The sequence below is a fragment of the Pimephales promelas genome, chromosome 12 (assembly GCF_988280905.1).
Source record: "Pimephales promelas chromosome 12, fPimPro1.hap1.1, whole genome shotgun sequence".
NCBI lineage: Eukaryota > Metazoa > Chordata > Actinopteri > Cypriniformes > Leuciscidae > Pimephales > Pimephales promelas.
This window is the reverse complement of record NC_142780.1, coordinates 32,787,735-32,805,223: the sequence shown is the minus strand read 5'-3', so window position 1 is coordinate 32,805,223 and position 17,489 is coordinate 32,787,735. Positions and strand designations below refer to the sequence as shown.

General features: G+C 37.0%; 1 protein-coding gene across 4 annotated transcripts in view; it reads right to left on the bottom strand.

Annotated features, from left to right (window-relative positions):
• Positions 1-1,201: 1,201 nt before the first annotated feature.
• The window catches only part of cdk14 (cyclin dependent kinase 14), a 154,549-nt gene continuing 138,261 nt past the window's right edge, over positions 1,202-17,489 (bottom strand). For all 4 annotated transcript variants that reach the window (XM_039661004.2, XM_039661006.2, XM_039661008.2 and 1 more), the window contains one exon: positions 1,202-4,310. The gene's annotated coding sequence lies outside the window, so the exon portion shown is untranslated. The remainder of the gene's footprint in view (positions 4,311-17,489) is intronic.

The following is a 17,489-nucleotide window of genomic DNA, read 5'->3' as shown; positions in this document are numbered from 1 at the left end:
TCAGAAATGCAAGATATAAAGTCAGAATTGCGTGTTATAAAGTCAGAATTGCGAGATATAAAGTCAGAATTGCGAGATATTAAGTCAGAATTGCGTGTAATAAAGTCAGAATTGCGAGATATAAAATCAGAATTGCGTGTTATAAAGTCAGAGTTGCGAGATATAAAATCAGAATTGCGAGATCTAAAGTCAGAATTGCGAGATATAAAGTCAGAATTGTGTGATATTGTGTGAACTTTTTATCTCACAATTCTGACTTTTTTCTCACAATTGCGAGTTTACATCTCGCAATTCTGACTTTATAACCCATAATTGCGAGTTTATATGTCGAAATTCTGACATCTTTTCTCAGAATTGTGAGATATAAACTCGCAATTGCGAGTTATCAGGCCAATACTAAGGGGAAAAAAGACTAACTTTTCCCCCCCTCAGAATAGTTTATATCTCACAATTCTGAATTTATATCTTGCATTTCTGACTTTAAATCTCGCAATTCTGACTTTATATCTCGCAATTGCGACTTTATATCACGCAATTCTGACTTTATATCTCACAATCCTGACTTTAAATCTCAAAATTCTGACTTTATAACACACAATTGCGACTTTATATCTCACAATTCTGACTTTAAATCTCACAATTCTGACTTTATAACACGCAATTGCAACTTTATATCACGCAATTCTGACTTTATATCTCGCAATTGTGACTTTATATCTCGCAATTGTGACTTTATATCTCGAAATTGAGACTATATCACGCAATTCTGACTTTTTATCTCGCAAAATGTTGCTAATGTTGCTATGATTATCAATATATTTCAAATTCCGAGTGACTCGATAACGACGAGGCTGTGCAGTGTGTACGTGGCCTTACCAAATTTACAGGTGCAAAATGTGACCTTATTAGCTGGAATGTTGCACAAAAATGTTGAAAAGTGCATTCGACGTTTTAAATTCCACAAACATCAATACTCTGACGGTTAGTCACACCATCATGACTAAAGCTGACTCAAAAGTACAAATGAAGAGTTCAGATGCAAAAGCCTCTAAGTGCCATTTGAAATTTTCTTCTAGAATGATCATTTTTATCAAGCTTGTATATTTAAGTTCAGTAATTTCACTTAAATGACAATTAATAGTTTATCTTCATTGCAATTTAAGTGAAATTACTGAACTTGAATATATAAGCTTGATAAAATGATCATTCTAGAAGAAAATTTCAAATGGCACTTAGAGGCTTTTGCATCTGAACTCTTCAAATATTAATAATATGCTAAAAAGGGACCACGTATGGATTTGTACTGTATAATAACTGGTAATGTGTCACTGGACATGCACATCTGCACACATTCCATTCGCTTTTGACCTATTAAACAATCTGTCTCTAAACAAGATGATCTGTCCGATGGCATTACTGTACACATCTGAACTTTATTCGAACCATGTTAACAGTGCAGAGCCAAACATTGCTATTGTTCAGTTAGCTCTTGATCATCAGAAACCAGAATGTACGGACATTAACAGGTAGAGCAGTTCTGGCGTTCTGAGATACGCAGGCTGAAAGAGTAGTGCACTTTGGGAAGGGCTCTTCAGACTGTCATCTTACGTCTTGAAAAGCTACTTGAGAAATGCATGAGCTTCATCAATGATCTGTTCACACAGAACGCATTCTTGCATTTTAAACAGCTCGATATAGTGGAATAGAAATGGTATTCAGGGTCAATTTGACCCACAACACTTTTTTTTGTGGGTTATAAGTTAAAGTTAGAGTTAAACCAGGATTATTTTCATGAAACTGCATGACTATTTCTCATTTAGGGTCATGCAGAGTTTCGACACTTTGAGGTGTTGTGGAATGTGCATACAAAATGTTTATTACAGTTGTAATGTTTTCAATTTTAAACAGATTTTAAGGTTAAAGTGAGGTGCACAGACGCAAAATAAAAAAAAAAGGTCCTCAACTACATCGGACGGTATTTTTATGCATTTGGCAGACACTTTTATTGAAAGAAATGTACGTTGCCATTGCCATTAAGGTGTAACTTCTTATTAGTTCATGCATGCTAATGTAGCTGGGAATCGAACCCATGATCTTGCCATTGCTGGCACCATGCTCTACTGTTTGAGCTTTGGGAAAGCACCCCAAAAAAAAAATCTACATCTTTTTTTCCCACTGTTATACGGTAGGGGGCGCTATTCTGCATCTTCTGAGTACAGAATCTCCTGATCAAAACACAGCCGAAGAAGTAGCAGAAACAAAGATAGCGTAAGCAGATGCATATGTAAAATAACATGATCATCAACATATAAATCAACCCAGGATGAGGTAAGGGCTGTGAAGCTTTGAGGGTGTTGATGGACTTGATCTACTCCATCTACGTTTAAATCATGGTTCTGAATCTCATTAAGACGTAGACTTGGACAAAAATGCAATTTTCTCACATTCATACAACAAAATATCCCGAGGGCCATGAAACTTTGAGAAAATGACCTAAATGCTGCAACTTTTTTTCAAAAACACGGGTGGTGGAAAGAGTTGAAATGCATTTTTTTTAAAATAATATTCACATTTTGTGGAAAAAATAGTTGTTAAAAACAGTTTTTCATGGTTACTTTTTTGTAATGTGTGATAAGTATTAATGCTAAAGATTTACTGTTTGATATACTGTCTTAGATTTTATTAATTTCATTATTATTATAATTTTTTTTCATAGAGTGATTATTGCTGAATTCCATTAGGGCTAATTTGAACCGGAACATAATAATGGTACCCAGAATTTTAACAATACAGGGGGTTAACTTGACATATCCTAAATTGCAAGCTAAAACATGCCTTAGGCTGTATGTCCACCAAAGCGTTTTTAGCCAGCTGAAAACGCTAGACGGTCGGCGCTTTGGGGGCGCTTGAGAGCGTTTTGGCAGTTTTTCCGTTAAGACGCTTCGTTGCTATGATACAGAATATCCGCAGCACAGTTTACTTGTAACTGATCTCGCAGGTAATTTGTTTTATACTAAAAGTTATTTATCATCCATTTTGTTGGGTTAGCTCTGCTGGTTGATGTCGTTGTACAGAAAGAATGTCGTGACAGTTGGTCTGTGTTGTTTAGTCCCGCCCCTCCTTCACTGTGATTGGACGGCTGGGTAAAAAGTGACAGTGATGAGCGCTGTGTTTTATCCAAAGGTGAACATTTTTCAACTCTCGGCGACCTGTAAAAACGCAGAGCTCTCAGCGTGAAATAACCGCTCAGCGCCTAGTTACGTTTAAAAAACGCGGCGCTCCCATTGAAAACAATTGAAAACATACGCCAGGCGCGTGGAAAAATGTTTTAGTGGACATACGGCCTTAAGTTAAAACAGTAGAGCAACGTCAAGATCATGGGTTCGACTCTCAGTGAATGCATGAACACATTAAAACTTTAAATGCAATGTAAGTTGAAATAAAAGCATCTACAAAGTGCATAAATGTAATGCAAAAATGCACAGACATACGATTTCCACAAAAAAAAATTAAGAATTCAAGAACAAGTCCTGTGTGAACATCCATTAACAGTTCAAAGTAATGTTGCAAAAATGGTTCGGGTCATTTTAATGATCAGTCAGCAAGTGCAATTCATTATAAGATTGTCATGGGCCTTCGGAAGGAACAGTGAACACAGATTAATTTCCAAACGCGGACGACCGTCTGTCTTTCTCAAGCACAGTAGCACCAGTGCAGGCGTATTGCCTGTATTTAACACTCATTTACACGAACACGAGACTCGAGGACCGTATTTATCCGCCTGAATGATGGTTAGTGATGCTGTTAATTGCTTTAGCGCAGTCCCTGCAGGGAGTCAATGTGCACCATCAGGCTGCAACCGCAATATCCTTATTACTGTGGGAATTATTGTCATCGTTATTGGGTGCGCAGCGGGATCGTGCCGTGGCCATCAATGCGGAAGATTGCAGGGGAAATGCGAAACGGCAGCTCGGACTTTCTTCTAATGCGTGATTGTGCGCGGAAGGGCATTTGGTTTGTTCTCTTAGATAGACATGTATATTTAACTGTACAAACATACTTTCGTACACAGGTAGCTACATACACAAACAGTTCGTATTAATTGCCTTTTGAAGTCTGATGTAAACGAACGCCGCCGTCGATGTGGGAATGTTACGCAATATTCCTGATGGTAAAACTGGATTCACGTTGCCGTGGTTGCTCTCAATCCCACACGGACGGTCAAATCAGCCGAAAATGAAATAATTTAAATAAACATGAAGAGTCATTCCCATCTCATTTTCTTCCTTGTCCCAACTGACAGCGTCAACCTGCAAAAAAAGAGAGAGGAAAAAACTTTCAGCGACAGTCCTGATGTGCACTTTTAGTAGGCGCGAGTCATACATACACCAAACGTTACAGTTTTATCTATATTCTGACAGTATATTCTGATTTATGGAGTGATAAAAAAATTCACAAAATGAAACATGAATTTTGATCCTGGCTTTATCCGTGTTTAGATTTTTGTTCTGGAAATGTATGCAAATGAGTGTATATTTAATTAGATAATGCCTCATTTGCACCTTTAAACATTAGCAATTCATATTGTGATCAATCAAGTGAGAAAAGTACGGTGATATCTATCGGTTACTCTATTAACCTCTGGTGTCTCACCATAGCTGGAGTGAAACTACATTTTTAAAGCAGCTTCACAATGCTGGATGCATGAGGATGATGAGATGCAGACAAAAGTGTGTGTGTGTGTGTGTGAGGAAGGGCAGATCCGGCTCGCTTGTTTCTCTGCTAATCTTCCTTTTTTTCCCCATTGACCATACTGCTAATAAATAATGCATGCATCTCTGTGAGTCCGACCCCTCTCTCTCTCTCTCTCTCTCTCTGGCAGTCTGTTATTCCCTCTCCCTTTTCTACTCTCTTATTTAGAATTTTCTTCCTTTCTGTGAGGCCCTTCCCCCACTTGATTTCAATCCATGTCTTTGGAAAACCATTCCTGGAGGATTTGCAAGTGTGTGTGCGCCAGAAATCAGAGATCATGGAAGGACGCTGCCTTTATCAAGAGCCCAAAGCACATTTGTGTGTGTGGAAGAAACCGACTGAACTTGTCCAGCTCAGAAACACACTGCCGTCCTCAAACCCACCCAACTACATCCACTGAGGGTTGGGCGATAAATAGATGTACATTAACAATATCGATAATAACCTTTTAAGACATTTTTGATATTTAGCCTACATCTACACTGTATTTGTAAAAAAAACAAAAAAAAGTATAGTTTTTTCTCCTTCAAAATTTCTTGTTTAATTCAATGCGTTACTTGCGGTTTTGTTGTAATTATTTGTGAAATGAACTAGCAATTCATTATATCACCCCTGTGTTATACGGAAGCCCTGAACTGCAACAGAAAAAAAAAATCTAGCATTTCGAGATTAAAGTCGAAACGTTTCGAGATTAAAGTCGAAATGTTTGAGATTAAAGTCGAAACGTTTCGAGATTAAAGTCGAAACGTTTCGAGATTAAAGTCGAAATGTTTCGAGATTAAAGTCGAAATGTTTGAGATTAAAGTCGAAACGTTTCGAGATTAAAGTCGAAATGTTCAAAATTAAAGTTGAAACGTTTCTAGATTAAAGTCGAAACGTTTCAAGATTAAAGTCGAAGCATTTCGAGATTAGTCGGAGCGTTTCGAGATTAAAGTCGAAGCGTTTCGAGATTAAAGTCGAAACGTTTCAAGATTAAAGTCGAAGCATTTCGAGATTAGTCGGAGCGTTTCGAGATTAAAGTCGAAACGTTTCGAGATTAAAGTCGAAGCGTTTCGAGATTAAAGTCGAAACGTTTCGAGATTAAAGTCGAAACGTTTCAAGATTAAAGTCGAAGCATTTCGAGATTAAAGTCGAAGCATTTCGAGATTAAAGTCGAAATGTTCGAGATTAAAGTCGAAACGTTTCGAGATTAAAGTCGAAGCGTTTTGAGATTAAAGTCGAAACGTTTCAAGATTAAAGTCGAAGCATTTCGAGATTAAAGTCGAAGCGTTTCGAGATTAAAGTTGAAGCGTTTCGAGATTAAAGTCGAAACATTTTTATTTCTATATTTTCAACAATGTTTTGACTTTAATCTCAATTTTTTTTTTTTTTTTTTACAGATTTATTTTTTAGGTTGTGATTCAGGGCTTCCGTAGTGTTATGTCGTTTCATTACATTTAAAAAATTTGATTAAATTGCTAAAGTTTTATGAATTCCTTTCTTTTATTCCTTTATTCCTTTCTTAATGAAACACAAAAACAAATCAGAAGGGATTTCAAGTTATATTTACATTTATTCTTGAAGTCTGAAAATATGTGCAATGCATTTCCGATATGAAAAAAAGATGATGTCTTTGACAATCTCTAAATGTTTATCCAAATGCAAAACCTCATAAAAGTAATTATGTCTGAATAGGCAGTTATACACAGCCCTATGGTTATGCATCTACAGTAGAGGTTACACTATAACATTACATATGAATCGATGTATTTTAAATACTTGACTTAAACACTGCATTTATTCACAATAATATGATGTGTATAATATTATATTTTTCTAATATCTTTGAATTATTTTATATAGTAATAAAAATGCATAATTTATAGGCATATATTGTCTAGTACCACAAAATTTCACTTAGAATACAAAAAATTAAAGAATAAATATTACTGAAAGAAAATATAGTACTGTACATTCATTTCATTTAAAAAAAGTTGCACTTGTCTTTGGTCTGATTTGACCGCAGAGAGTTAAAGCACAGATTGGATGAGGTTCATTGCTAATATGACTATAATTATGGCATCAAAATGCTGCTCCGCCTTCATTTAGAAACCTTTGAGGGATAAAGAAGGATGTAATAAGAGAGAAAACATTTGTTTCGCACCTCTGAGTATCATATATAAAGATAGCAACATTCTTTTACTTGTACGCTCATGTAAAATGTCAAAGTACATGCACTTGCTCAGTTCCATCTCGTCTGACAGGACTTGAGAGTGTGTTAGACAGTCAGAAATGGTCATCTATTGAATATTCCCTTTAACTCTCAAACGAATTCATTAAATGTTGAACGAGTGAATCACCCGTCCTGATCAAAAGACCTGCTTCTGTTGTCTATCTGCACTCGGCTCAAAGATGTCATGCTCATTTTTTAGTGTCCAGACTTTAATTTATTAAAAAATACATTAAAAATGCAATTCATACAGAAAGAGAGTTGAATAAACCTCTTATATGGTCAACTAATTTAAAATTATTTATAATATTTCAAAAAGTAATTACAATTTTCGCAGAGTATTAAGTAACAAATGTCTGAGTGGTACAACTACCCTAAGATTAAATAATAATAATTATAATAATAATAATAAAGCAAAAAAATTTGAATATTTTAAGAATATTTCAAATAATATAATATTATTATTTCTTAAAAAATAGTGAAAGAGTTTTGCTTCAAAATATTAATTATATTATTAGTGTTATTTTAGTATTAATTATATAGCCTACAATTTTTACTTTAACTTTTATCTTTATATTTTTAGTTTTCATTTAAAATTGGCAGTTATTTTAGAGTTATTTTAATTTAAAAATATTTCAAATAATCTATTATTATTATTTCTTAAAAAATAGTGAAACAGTTTTGCTTCAAAACATTAATTATATTATTAATGTTATTTTAGTATTAATTATATACTATTTTTTACTTTAACTTGTATCTTTATATTTTCAGTTTTTATTTAAAATTGGCAGTTATTTTAGAGTTATTTTGTTATGTGCTTTTGTCATTTTATTTATTTTAATATTTATGTTATTAACTCTTCACTTTTTTCTCACAATCCCTTTTTTGAGCAGGAAGGCTTCAGGAAACCTGCTTGAAAACAATCATTTTACCATGTGGTGGCGCTAGTGAGGCAGAAATCACGCACTTTAACTTTAATATTTTAATGCTGATCAAGTTGCTTTTTAGATTGCAATTTGTCAAAATTCTTCAGACTATTAGTCACAAAAAAAACCACATCAAATGACATCCAGCAGTTAACATCTCAGCAGTGTGTGTGTGTGTGTGTGTGTGTGTGTCAGGTTCCTCAGCGAGCAGGAGAATGTCAGATGTGTTTAAGAGCGTCTCCGACTGATTTAGCAAGCACAATGCAAAGAAGGGCTCCCACAGTCCTCTGAGAGCCGGCCAAGCAGACGGGCCCCTTCTGGGCTTCAGGCTGGTGGATGGTGACCTCTGACCTCAGCGCCCGACAGAGGCCTCGTCACATCCAAGAGCGTGTAATGAAGTGCGTCAGACTGCCATTAAACGCCACACAGCCGAGCTGACATTTTAATACGCCTCTTTATGCGTCTGCGAGTGTTTGCACGTCTTAGAAAAGACTTCCAATCGCTTTAATGAACACACTTATTTTCCATTTTCTTAAAAGTGCAAATTTAATTAAAAATGTGTTCCCTGAAGGATTTAAAGTGCACTGAAAAGTTTCCAGTCATTAAAGGAGCAGGAATGGCGTGTTACGGCCAGGACTGTTCTGTTGCCATCGCGACTGAAGCACGCCGGCGCTTTCCAATCTCATTTCAATGACCTTGATAACTTCAACTCAACACAAACAAACAAACACTATGAAAGGCAGTAAACGATGTTTTCTATGACCTTTATAGTGAGGTCAGTGGGTTAACCCTTTCAACTAAACAGCTTGTTAAAACTCAAGTTTTAATAGAGAACAAACAGAGCTGCAAAAGTAATAACAGCTTCAACAAACACTCCACATCTGTCATTGGTCAGCCAAAGAGATAGCCCCGCCCCAAACTCATGTGACTGGTTGAATCAGAAATGACTTGAAATCATACTGACATCTTGGCAGTTAAAGGGATAGTTCACTTTGAAATTAATTTTTGGTATGTTTTAGCTTACCTCAAGGGCATTCAAGATGTAGGTGTCTTTGTTTACGCAGTAGTATCAATTTTTAGGTCAAACGGTTCTTGTCTATCAGTCATATAATGCAGGTCTATGGTCACCACCTCAAAGAGAGGCAAAAAGTATAAATACTATTCGTTTTCTCGCTCGTTTCGTGTCTTAGGCCATCAATGTGTACTTACATTTACAAGTCATTAAATCATGTTTAATTTGGACTTCTCTGTGCATGCTCTTTGAGGTGGTGACCATAGACCTCCATTATATGACTGACAGACAAGAACGGATTATATGATGCTTTGTTGTGTGAGGAAAATATCTGCATTTATGTTATTATTTGTTGTTTAAGGACATTATGCTAAGAGTAAATGATAGCAATTTTCACTTTCCATTCATCCACTCATGATTTCTTCAGGATGTATTTCTCGTATTTCCTCGTTCTCGGAGCGAGTTGTTTGAGTTAGCGGTTGCTCCCGGGTTAAAGATTACATCTGGATCAATCATAATAATAAAGTCTTACACGGCACACAGCCGATGTTACATAATAAATGTCCTCAATTAATCATGATAAATAAGTGGGAGTTAACGGTCGATGGAGATCCGGGAGGATTAACTCTATGATAAATATCATAACGTTCTCCTCCAGCTGGAACGATCATCACCCGTGTGTGTGCAACAGTTCATCACAGCAGATGCGGGACTGAAACATGACACTGAAGAAGAGCTGTTACTGTTGTAGAGCTGTAACAACTACTAAAAATATTGGTCATTTAAATTAAGCTGAAATAATGTAAAATGAAGTTGTATTCATTTAAATTTGTTATGCTCTATTTTTATTAGTTGATATATACAGTAATAAATATGATTATTATTGTTTTAGTTATAATAATAATAATTATCATTATTATATATAAATTAATAATAATTATTATTAATTTATATATATATATATATATATATATATATATATTAGGGCTGTCAAACGATTAATCGCATCCAAAAAGTTTGTGTTTACATAATATATGTGGGTGCACTGTGTATAATTATATATATATATATATATATATATATATATATATATATATATATATTAATACACACACATGCATGGATATTTAAGAAAAAAATATTCATATATAAAATATTTATATGTAATATAAATTATATATAAATCTATATACAGTATATCCATGAACATATTTCTTAAATATATACAAGCATGTGTGTGTATTTATATATATATATATATATATATATATATTTATATATAAAATAATTATACACAGTGCACCCATATATATTATGTAAACACAAACTTTTATTTTTGATGCGATTAATCGCGATTAATCGTTTGACAGCCCTAATACATACATACACACAATATATATATATATATATATAGTTCTTTATTAATATATATATATATATATATATTAATAATTCTTATAACTAAAATAATAATAATCATATTTTTTATATTAGTATGTATGTTTAATTTACATACGTTTGTTTAATTTTGTTATGTGCTATTTTTGTTAGTTCATATATAAAGTAATAAATCTGATTATTATTAGTTCAGTTATGATTATAAATATTAGTTGATTTATATATATATATATATATATACACACACACAACAAAAAAAATTAAATAAAAATGGGAAAAAAAATTATAAAAGCTATCTGCAAAAATATGAACAAATCCTATAATAGTATAAATAATACTACAATAAGACTGTTTTAAAGAAGAATATTGGTGTCCTGCTGAGATGAATGTTGAGTTTGTTTTAAAGCACACAAAGGGAAGGAACGAGAACAAGGAGCGCTGGCTGTTCATGGACAAACAGGTCTGACATGGACAGAAAAATCGCTCTGCAGTGCAAACCACAGCATTTGAAACCAGTTTGCACTTAACATGGATTATTTTGGAAAAAAAAAATATTTGTAAAAATGTTTGCATCCCTGTCATCCAAGATTTAAGCAGAAATACAGAGCAACAAACAACAATAGACCGCAGCTCTCGGCTCTGCATATTCAAACTTTGCATTTGCATTGACGGCAAACCTGACATGATGCATTTTCACATGACATTTATAAATGTTTCAGTCTGTCCCTCACACAAAGCATCGTATGACCTCAGATTATAGTGCATGAGGTGTATGGACAACAGTTGGGATCTCTTTGGAGCTTGACAGTAAAGCACTGTTCATTTTCATTGTAAAAATCTTTTGTGTTCCACTATAAAAACACATGAAGGTGAGTCTATGACGGGATTTTCATGTCCTTTGGAGAGGTTTGTGGTGGGACGTGTGTTTGTGGTGCTTTTGTCTTGCGTGAGTGAAGCTTCAGAGCTCCACTCAAGACTGCACATTCCAGAGAGCGATTGGCCGCTGACCCGCACACAGATGCACTATGGGAAAGTTGTTTTAGCTCTGTGCTCATGATCTCCGAAAGAAGATCTCACCAAACATCAGAACAGGTCATCACATGACAGAAATATCACATTTTGCAGAAAGAAAATCCACTTTCATCACATTATTTTTTTCAAATTTCCATAAATCATATAATTGAGTTCTAGGCAGGGCTTAAATTAACACTCGACAAGCGACAAATGTGCGAGTATCCTTGTAAATTTAGTCGGCTATGTCTTAAGTGAATGTTAACAGTTGAGAAAGTAAATGCATCTGTAACAGTGTCAGTAATTTAGATCCGTGCATTCACTGGTGCCTTCACATCGGACGCGAATAGCGCGTCAGGCGCGAATCATTTCAATGTTAAGTAAATGCAAAGACGCGTTACGCGCGTAAAAAATTCCTGCGCCGCAAATGAGGCGTAGAGCACGGCGCGGTAGATGCGAATACGCCTCATTCGCACCTCGAGTTCGCGCAAATGGCACGAATTGAGCGTCTGCCACATATGGCGCTTTAAGCGCGAATGATTTAGTTAGTGGTTTCCAGGATGTTGCTATGAGGTTGCTAGGGTATTTGGGTGGTTTCCAGGATGTTGCTATGCGATTGTTAGGGTGTTTGTGTGGTTTCCAGGATGTTGCTATGAGGTTGCTAGGGTATTTGGGTGGTTTCCAGGATGTTGCTATGCGGTTGCTAGGGTGTTTGGGTGGTTTCCAAGATGTTGCTATGCGATTGCTTAGGTGTTTGGGTGGTTTCCAGGATGTTGCTATGCGGTTGCTAGGGTGGTTTCCAGGATGTTGCTATGTGATTGTTAGGGTGTTTGTGTGGTTTCCAGGATGTTGCTATGCGGTTGCTAGGGTGGTTTCCAGGATGTTGCTAGGGTGTTTTGGGGGGTTTCCAGGATGTTGCTATGTGATTGTTAGGGTGTTTGTGTGGTTTCCAGGATGTTTCTATGCGGTTGCTAGGGTGGTTTCCAGGATGTTGCTATGCGGTTGCTAGGGTGGTTTCCAGGATGTTGCTATGCGGTTGCTAGGGTGGTTTCCAGGATGTTGCTATGCGATTGCTAGGTTGTTTTGGGGGGGGGTTTCCAGGATGTTGCTATGTGATTGTTAGGGTGTTTGTGTGGTTTCCAGGATGTTGCTATGCGGTTGCTAGGGTGGTTTCCAGGATGTTGCTATGTGATTGTTAGGGTGTTTGTGTGGTTTCCAGGATGTTGCTATGCGGTTGCTAGGGTGGTTTCCAGGATGTTGCTAGGGTGTTTTGGGGGGTTTCCAGGATGTTGCTATGTGATTGTTAGGGTGTTTGTGTGGTTTCCAGGATGTTTCTATGCGGTTGCTAGGGTGGTTTCCAGGATGTTGCTATGCGATTCATCACTTAGGAAATCAACAGCACATCTAAACCTATTGTTGACCTAGTGCACTAGAAGTAAACAGGGTCTTTATTTGAATTCAGTAAAGCCCAATGTATGATCAAAGTAACTCAAATGAATCTCTTTCAGTTAACGGCAAGCTGGCCAAGGCATGTTAAAATATAACTTATTTTAATAAATGTGCATTAATGTATGGGATGAGCAACAAACTCAACCTAAACATGAGCTCCACTCTTATAACAGTAACCATAAAACACCAACATCACAGAAACTCAGTATAACAGAACATCGATCACCAAGTCTCAAAAACACATAAAACAAAACCTACTGTCAACATTTACTCTCACAATACAGTCCCCACTGAGACCTGGACAACAATGAACTCAAAAATGATTCATGTTGCTTACTTTGATATTGGCATCAAAATCATTGTGAATGTTATCACGGTTAGGACTGAATAAAGACGGCGTTTGTTCCTACAGCAGCTTAAAGACACACTAAAACAACTTACTGTGAGACTGTAAAAGTGGCCAAAACACTAATGCTGCCTATAGATTATCCTTCCCTGTTCAAAGACTGGGAAATTCCCCCTTTATGAAGTACAAGATGGAGTGTCTGGTGGATATAAAGATGGCCATCCATCAGTGACAGTAAAATGTCATTGATTACTGAGAGGTGTAATTCACAGGAGACGTTTACTGGACGTTCAGACTCTCCATTAGAGCTTCTGCTCCATAAATCAGACCGTTTCTGCTCACGGCCTCAGGCGCTCAAGCCTCTCAACACACCTGAACTCTCTCACGGCTGTACGTGTGAATCACACCACAAAATACAACAGCTACTGCCGGAAAACCTCCAGGACATTTTACACCAGTGGGGTTGAGCAACAGCTAATGCCCAATGCCCAAACAGCTGTCAATCACAATGCCTACGGTGATTTTAGTCTGTTTCTATGTGGTTACTTGGGAGCTTTTTCCAGGTTGTTGCTAAGTGGATGCTTAGGTGTTGCTATACAATGGCTAGGGTGTTTTTAATGGTTTCCAGGATGTTGCTATGTGGTTGCTAGGGAGCTTGGGTGGTTTCCAGGATGTTGCTATGTGGTTGCTTTGAGTGCTGCAATGCAATGGCTATGGTTTTGGGTGGTTCTCAGGATGTTGCTATGTGGTTGCTAGGGAGCTTGGGTGGTTTCCAGGATGTTGCTATGTGGTTGCTTTGAGTGCTGCTATGCGATGGCTATGGTTTTGGGTGGTTCTCAGGATGTTGCTATGTGGTTCCTAGGGAGCTTGGGTGGTTTCCAGGATGTTGCTATGTGGTTGCTAGGGTGCTTTGGCTGGTTTCCAGGATGCTGCTATGTGATTACTAGTGTTTTCGGTGTTTCCCAGGATGTTGCTATACGTTTGCTAGGGTGTTTGGGCGGTTTCCAGGATGTTGCTATGTGGTTGCTAGGGAGCTTGGGTGGTTTCCAGAATGTTGCTATGTGGTTTCTTGAGTGCTGCTATGCGATGGCTATGGTTTTTGGTGGTTCTCAGGATGGTGCTATGTGGTTGCTAGGGAGCTTGGGTGGTTTCCAGGATGTTGCTATGTGGTTGCTTTGAGTGCTGCTATGCGATGGCTATGGTTTTGGGTGGTTCTCAGGATGTTGCTATGTGGTTCCTAGGGAGCTTGGGTGGTTTCCAGGATGTTGCTATGTGGTTGCTAGGGAGCTTGGGTGGTTTCCAGGATGTTGCTATGTGGTTGCTTTGAGTGCTGCTATGCGATGGCTATGGTTTTGGGTGGTTCTCAGGATGTTGCTATGTGGTTGCTAGGGAGCTTGGGAGGTGTCCAGGAAATTGCAATGTTGATGCTAGGGAGATTGCATGATTTCAACGATTTCATGATTTTAGTGCATGATTTTGAAGGGATTTTATCCACATGTTTTATGGTCAACCAGATGAAAATGGTCTGTCTGATCGCTTTGTAAATCAACAGTACATCTAAACCTATTGTTTAACTAGGGCACTCTATTTGATACTTGTCTTTAAGCGATAGTTTTAACATCAACTCGACTCAAGTCGGTCAGCGAGGGCATGGATATAAATAGAAACGTGTATCAATGAACTGCTCAATCTCATTTGAGGTCAGAAGTCTCTGATTAGAGAGATCAGCCAGTCACAGAGAAGCATTCAGTGTGTGTCTGTGAAACAGCTGAGAATGGCTACAACTGTCTATTTGGACAGTAAAAGTAAAAGGCCGATCACACAGGATAGGTTCTTGAATAACTTTTATTTTCTAGATCTTTTTCTGCTTGGTTACTGCTATCTACTTACTGTACAGTTGCAAACTGTACAAACTGGGAATCTGTCTTAAAGAAATAATTCCCCCAAGACAAATCCAAGTGACAAAGCCTGTCACACTCCAAAAAAGATTAAATGCACCATAATAGTGTCATAACATTACACTAATGCTTTATATGGTCTTCAACAGTTCCCGCCCCCTTTTTCAGCAGCGTTGGTTCAGGAAGTATTTTTCCCATTCATTTCTCCAAAAGGGATTTTTAAAAAAGTCTTCGATAAAGAGCTATAAGCCATGAACCAAGCCAATCAGCTAAGAGGTGAATCACAACACTACAGAGACTTTGATGGAGAAATATAAAACTAATTTATAAATGTTGATTATATATATAACAACAAAAAAAAAACAACATGCAACAATCCATATATATATATATATATATATATATATATGCACACATACAAATATTGAAGTATTTTGAGAGCTTGGTGAGATTGTCTCGATTACATCATTCGTAGTGCTTCATGGCAGTGGGTGGGGCTTTTGGCATGTGTTGCTTTTTTAACTCACTGATTGGTGTAACTTTCTGTACAGCATCATGGGTAATGTAGTTTTTCACTAAGAATTCCACTGTTTATTATGATTATTTAAAAAAGTATTAAGCAGAAATAATGCGGCTCTAAAAGAAGCAGATAGATTATCAACCTTGTAGCTTTACAGTAGATTTGAGATGCACTTTGAGATGAATTTTGTACTTTATATACAGAATTTTTTTTTTTAACAAGACACGAGGGTGAGTAAACAACAGATCTGTAGTTTCTGAGTGAACTATTCCTTTAAATGGGTCATGAACTGGCTTTTTAATTTTTTTTATATTGTTGTCTGAGGTCAACTTATGACGTTCGCTTGGTTTTTACATTAAAAAAAACATCAAAATGAATAAGTAATAGGCTATTTTCTACCCTAGTTTTGAGCCCAGCTGAAAAACGCTCGATGTTTATGGGTGTCTTGCACCGAAGACTTGGAAGTAAACGCCCACTGCTGTGAGTGGATAACAGTTTTGCATATTATAATGAGTTTCACTCTCGACCCGGTTTGTCATCACGAGGTAGGCCTATGTTATTTTTCTATGCGTGTAATCGGTGGGCGGGGCTAAACCGGCCGTGTTGAAGTAGGCGTTGATCTTGTTCTGAGGGGGTGGGGTTTTATCCTCTTTGACGTCATAGTTCCCCACTTTGAAAAACGAGTCGTTTGCTGAGCCTGGTGTCAATGATTGGACTAACAAGGACGTTTTCAGTTCTGAAACTTAATATGATGACCTCTTAGATGTCAAAACCTCAAGGAAAATTTGATTTCTCACTTCATCACACCTTTAAGATCTTTAAACATGTGGCGGTTTGGTGATGCACACGAGAGCATTAAATACTTCACTGTCGACTCTCGAAAGCCCTTGTGTGCCGTGTATGTTATCTGTTTGCTCTGTTGACTTTGGACAATTTGATCAATCACACAGCCTGTGGACGAGTTTTCTACATTCCCTCTAGTCTGGGTTTATCCGTCAGAAACGCCCCTCCACCGCACGGAAAACAAACACGCAGCCGCTCTGGTCAGACACCCTTCCAGCTCCTGTCAGAAAAGATCAATGACGGTTCAGGACTCTGGAGCTCCAGCGTAACGTCCCCAGCCTCGAGCCATCTCACCTGGATTCCACATCAAACAGCTGCCTGTCACTCAAACACACTCCATCTAACACACCAATCCTTCCGGACGACCGGCTGCATGAGATCAACATCCACTGCTTTCACACTGAGCCAGACTATTAGCTTCTAATAGTAAATCAGTCAGATCTTTATAACAGTATAGCAGACTACTTACATAAAATGCAGTCGTCACTGATTGTATATCTGCCAATAATGTGTCATTTAAATTCTTAGTTTATGATCAAACCTCTGTAGTTTTAAAAGATATAATGCGGTGCAATGCTATGATGATTGAGAGATGAAGAAATAAACTTTCCTCAGACGCCTGATGGATCATATTTGATATCTGATGTTCCTGCTTTTGGGAAACACGCATCAGAACACGTTTTTCTAAAGAAAAATGTTTGTCTGCATAATCTTTCATAGCCTGATCTATAAAAAACATTTGCAAACCCAGGTTTCAAGGCAGAGTTTATAAATAATAATATCGGCATAAATAATTTTTTGGTGTAAAATAACTTTCACTTATTACTGAAGAACAACAATTTTCTTTTTGATTACATTATAATAGCAACAGAAGAACAGCATTTAACTCGGCACAGGTTTCTTATTCTTAAAGTCTTTAAAACTGAACAGTTGTGAGAGATTAACAGTTAAAGGGATACTTCGGGATTTAGCATTAAGCTTTGTATTAGTAGAAAACCTGTAGTATTTTCGAATAACCGTGCTTTCCACCCTCATATCCCCCTGAGACGAGAGATTTATGTATTTTCTTGTCTGGAAAAAATCCTCCGATGACGCAAAAATCGTCATTTTGCTTCATCTGAGGAT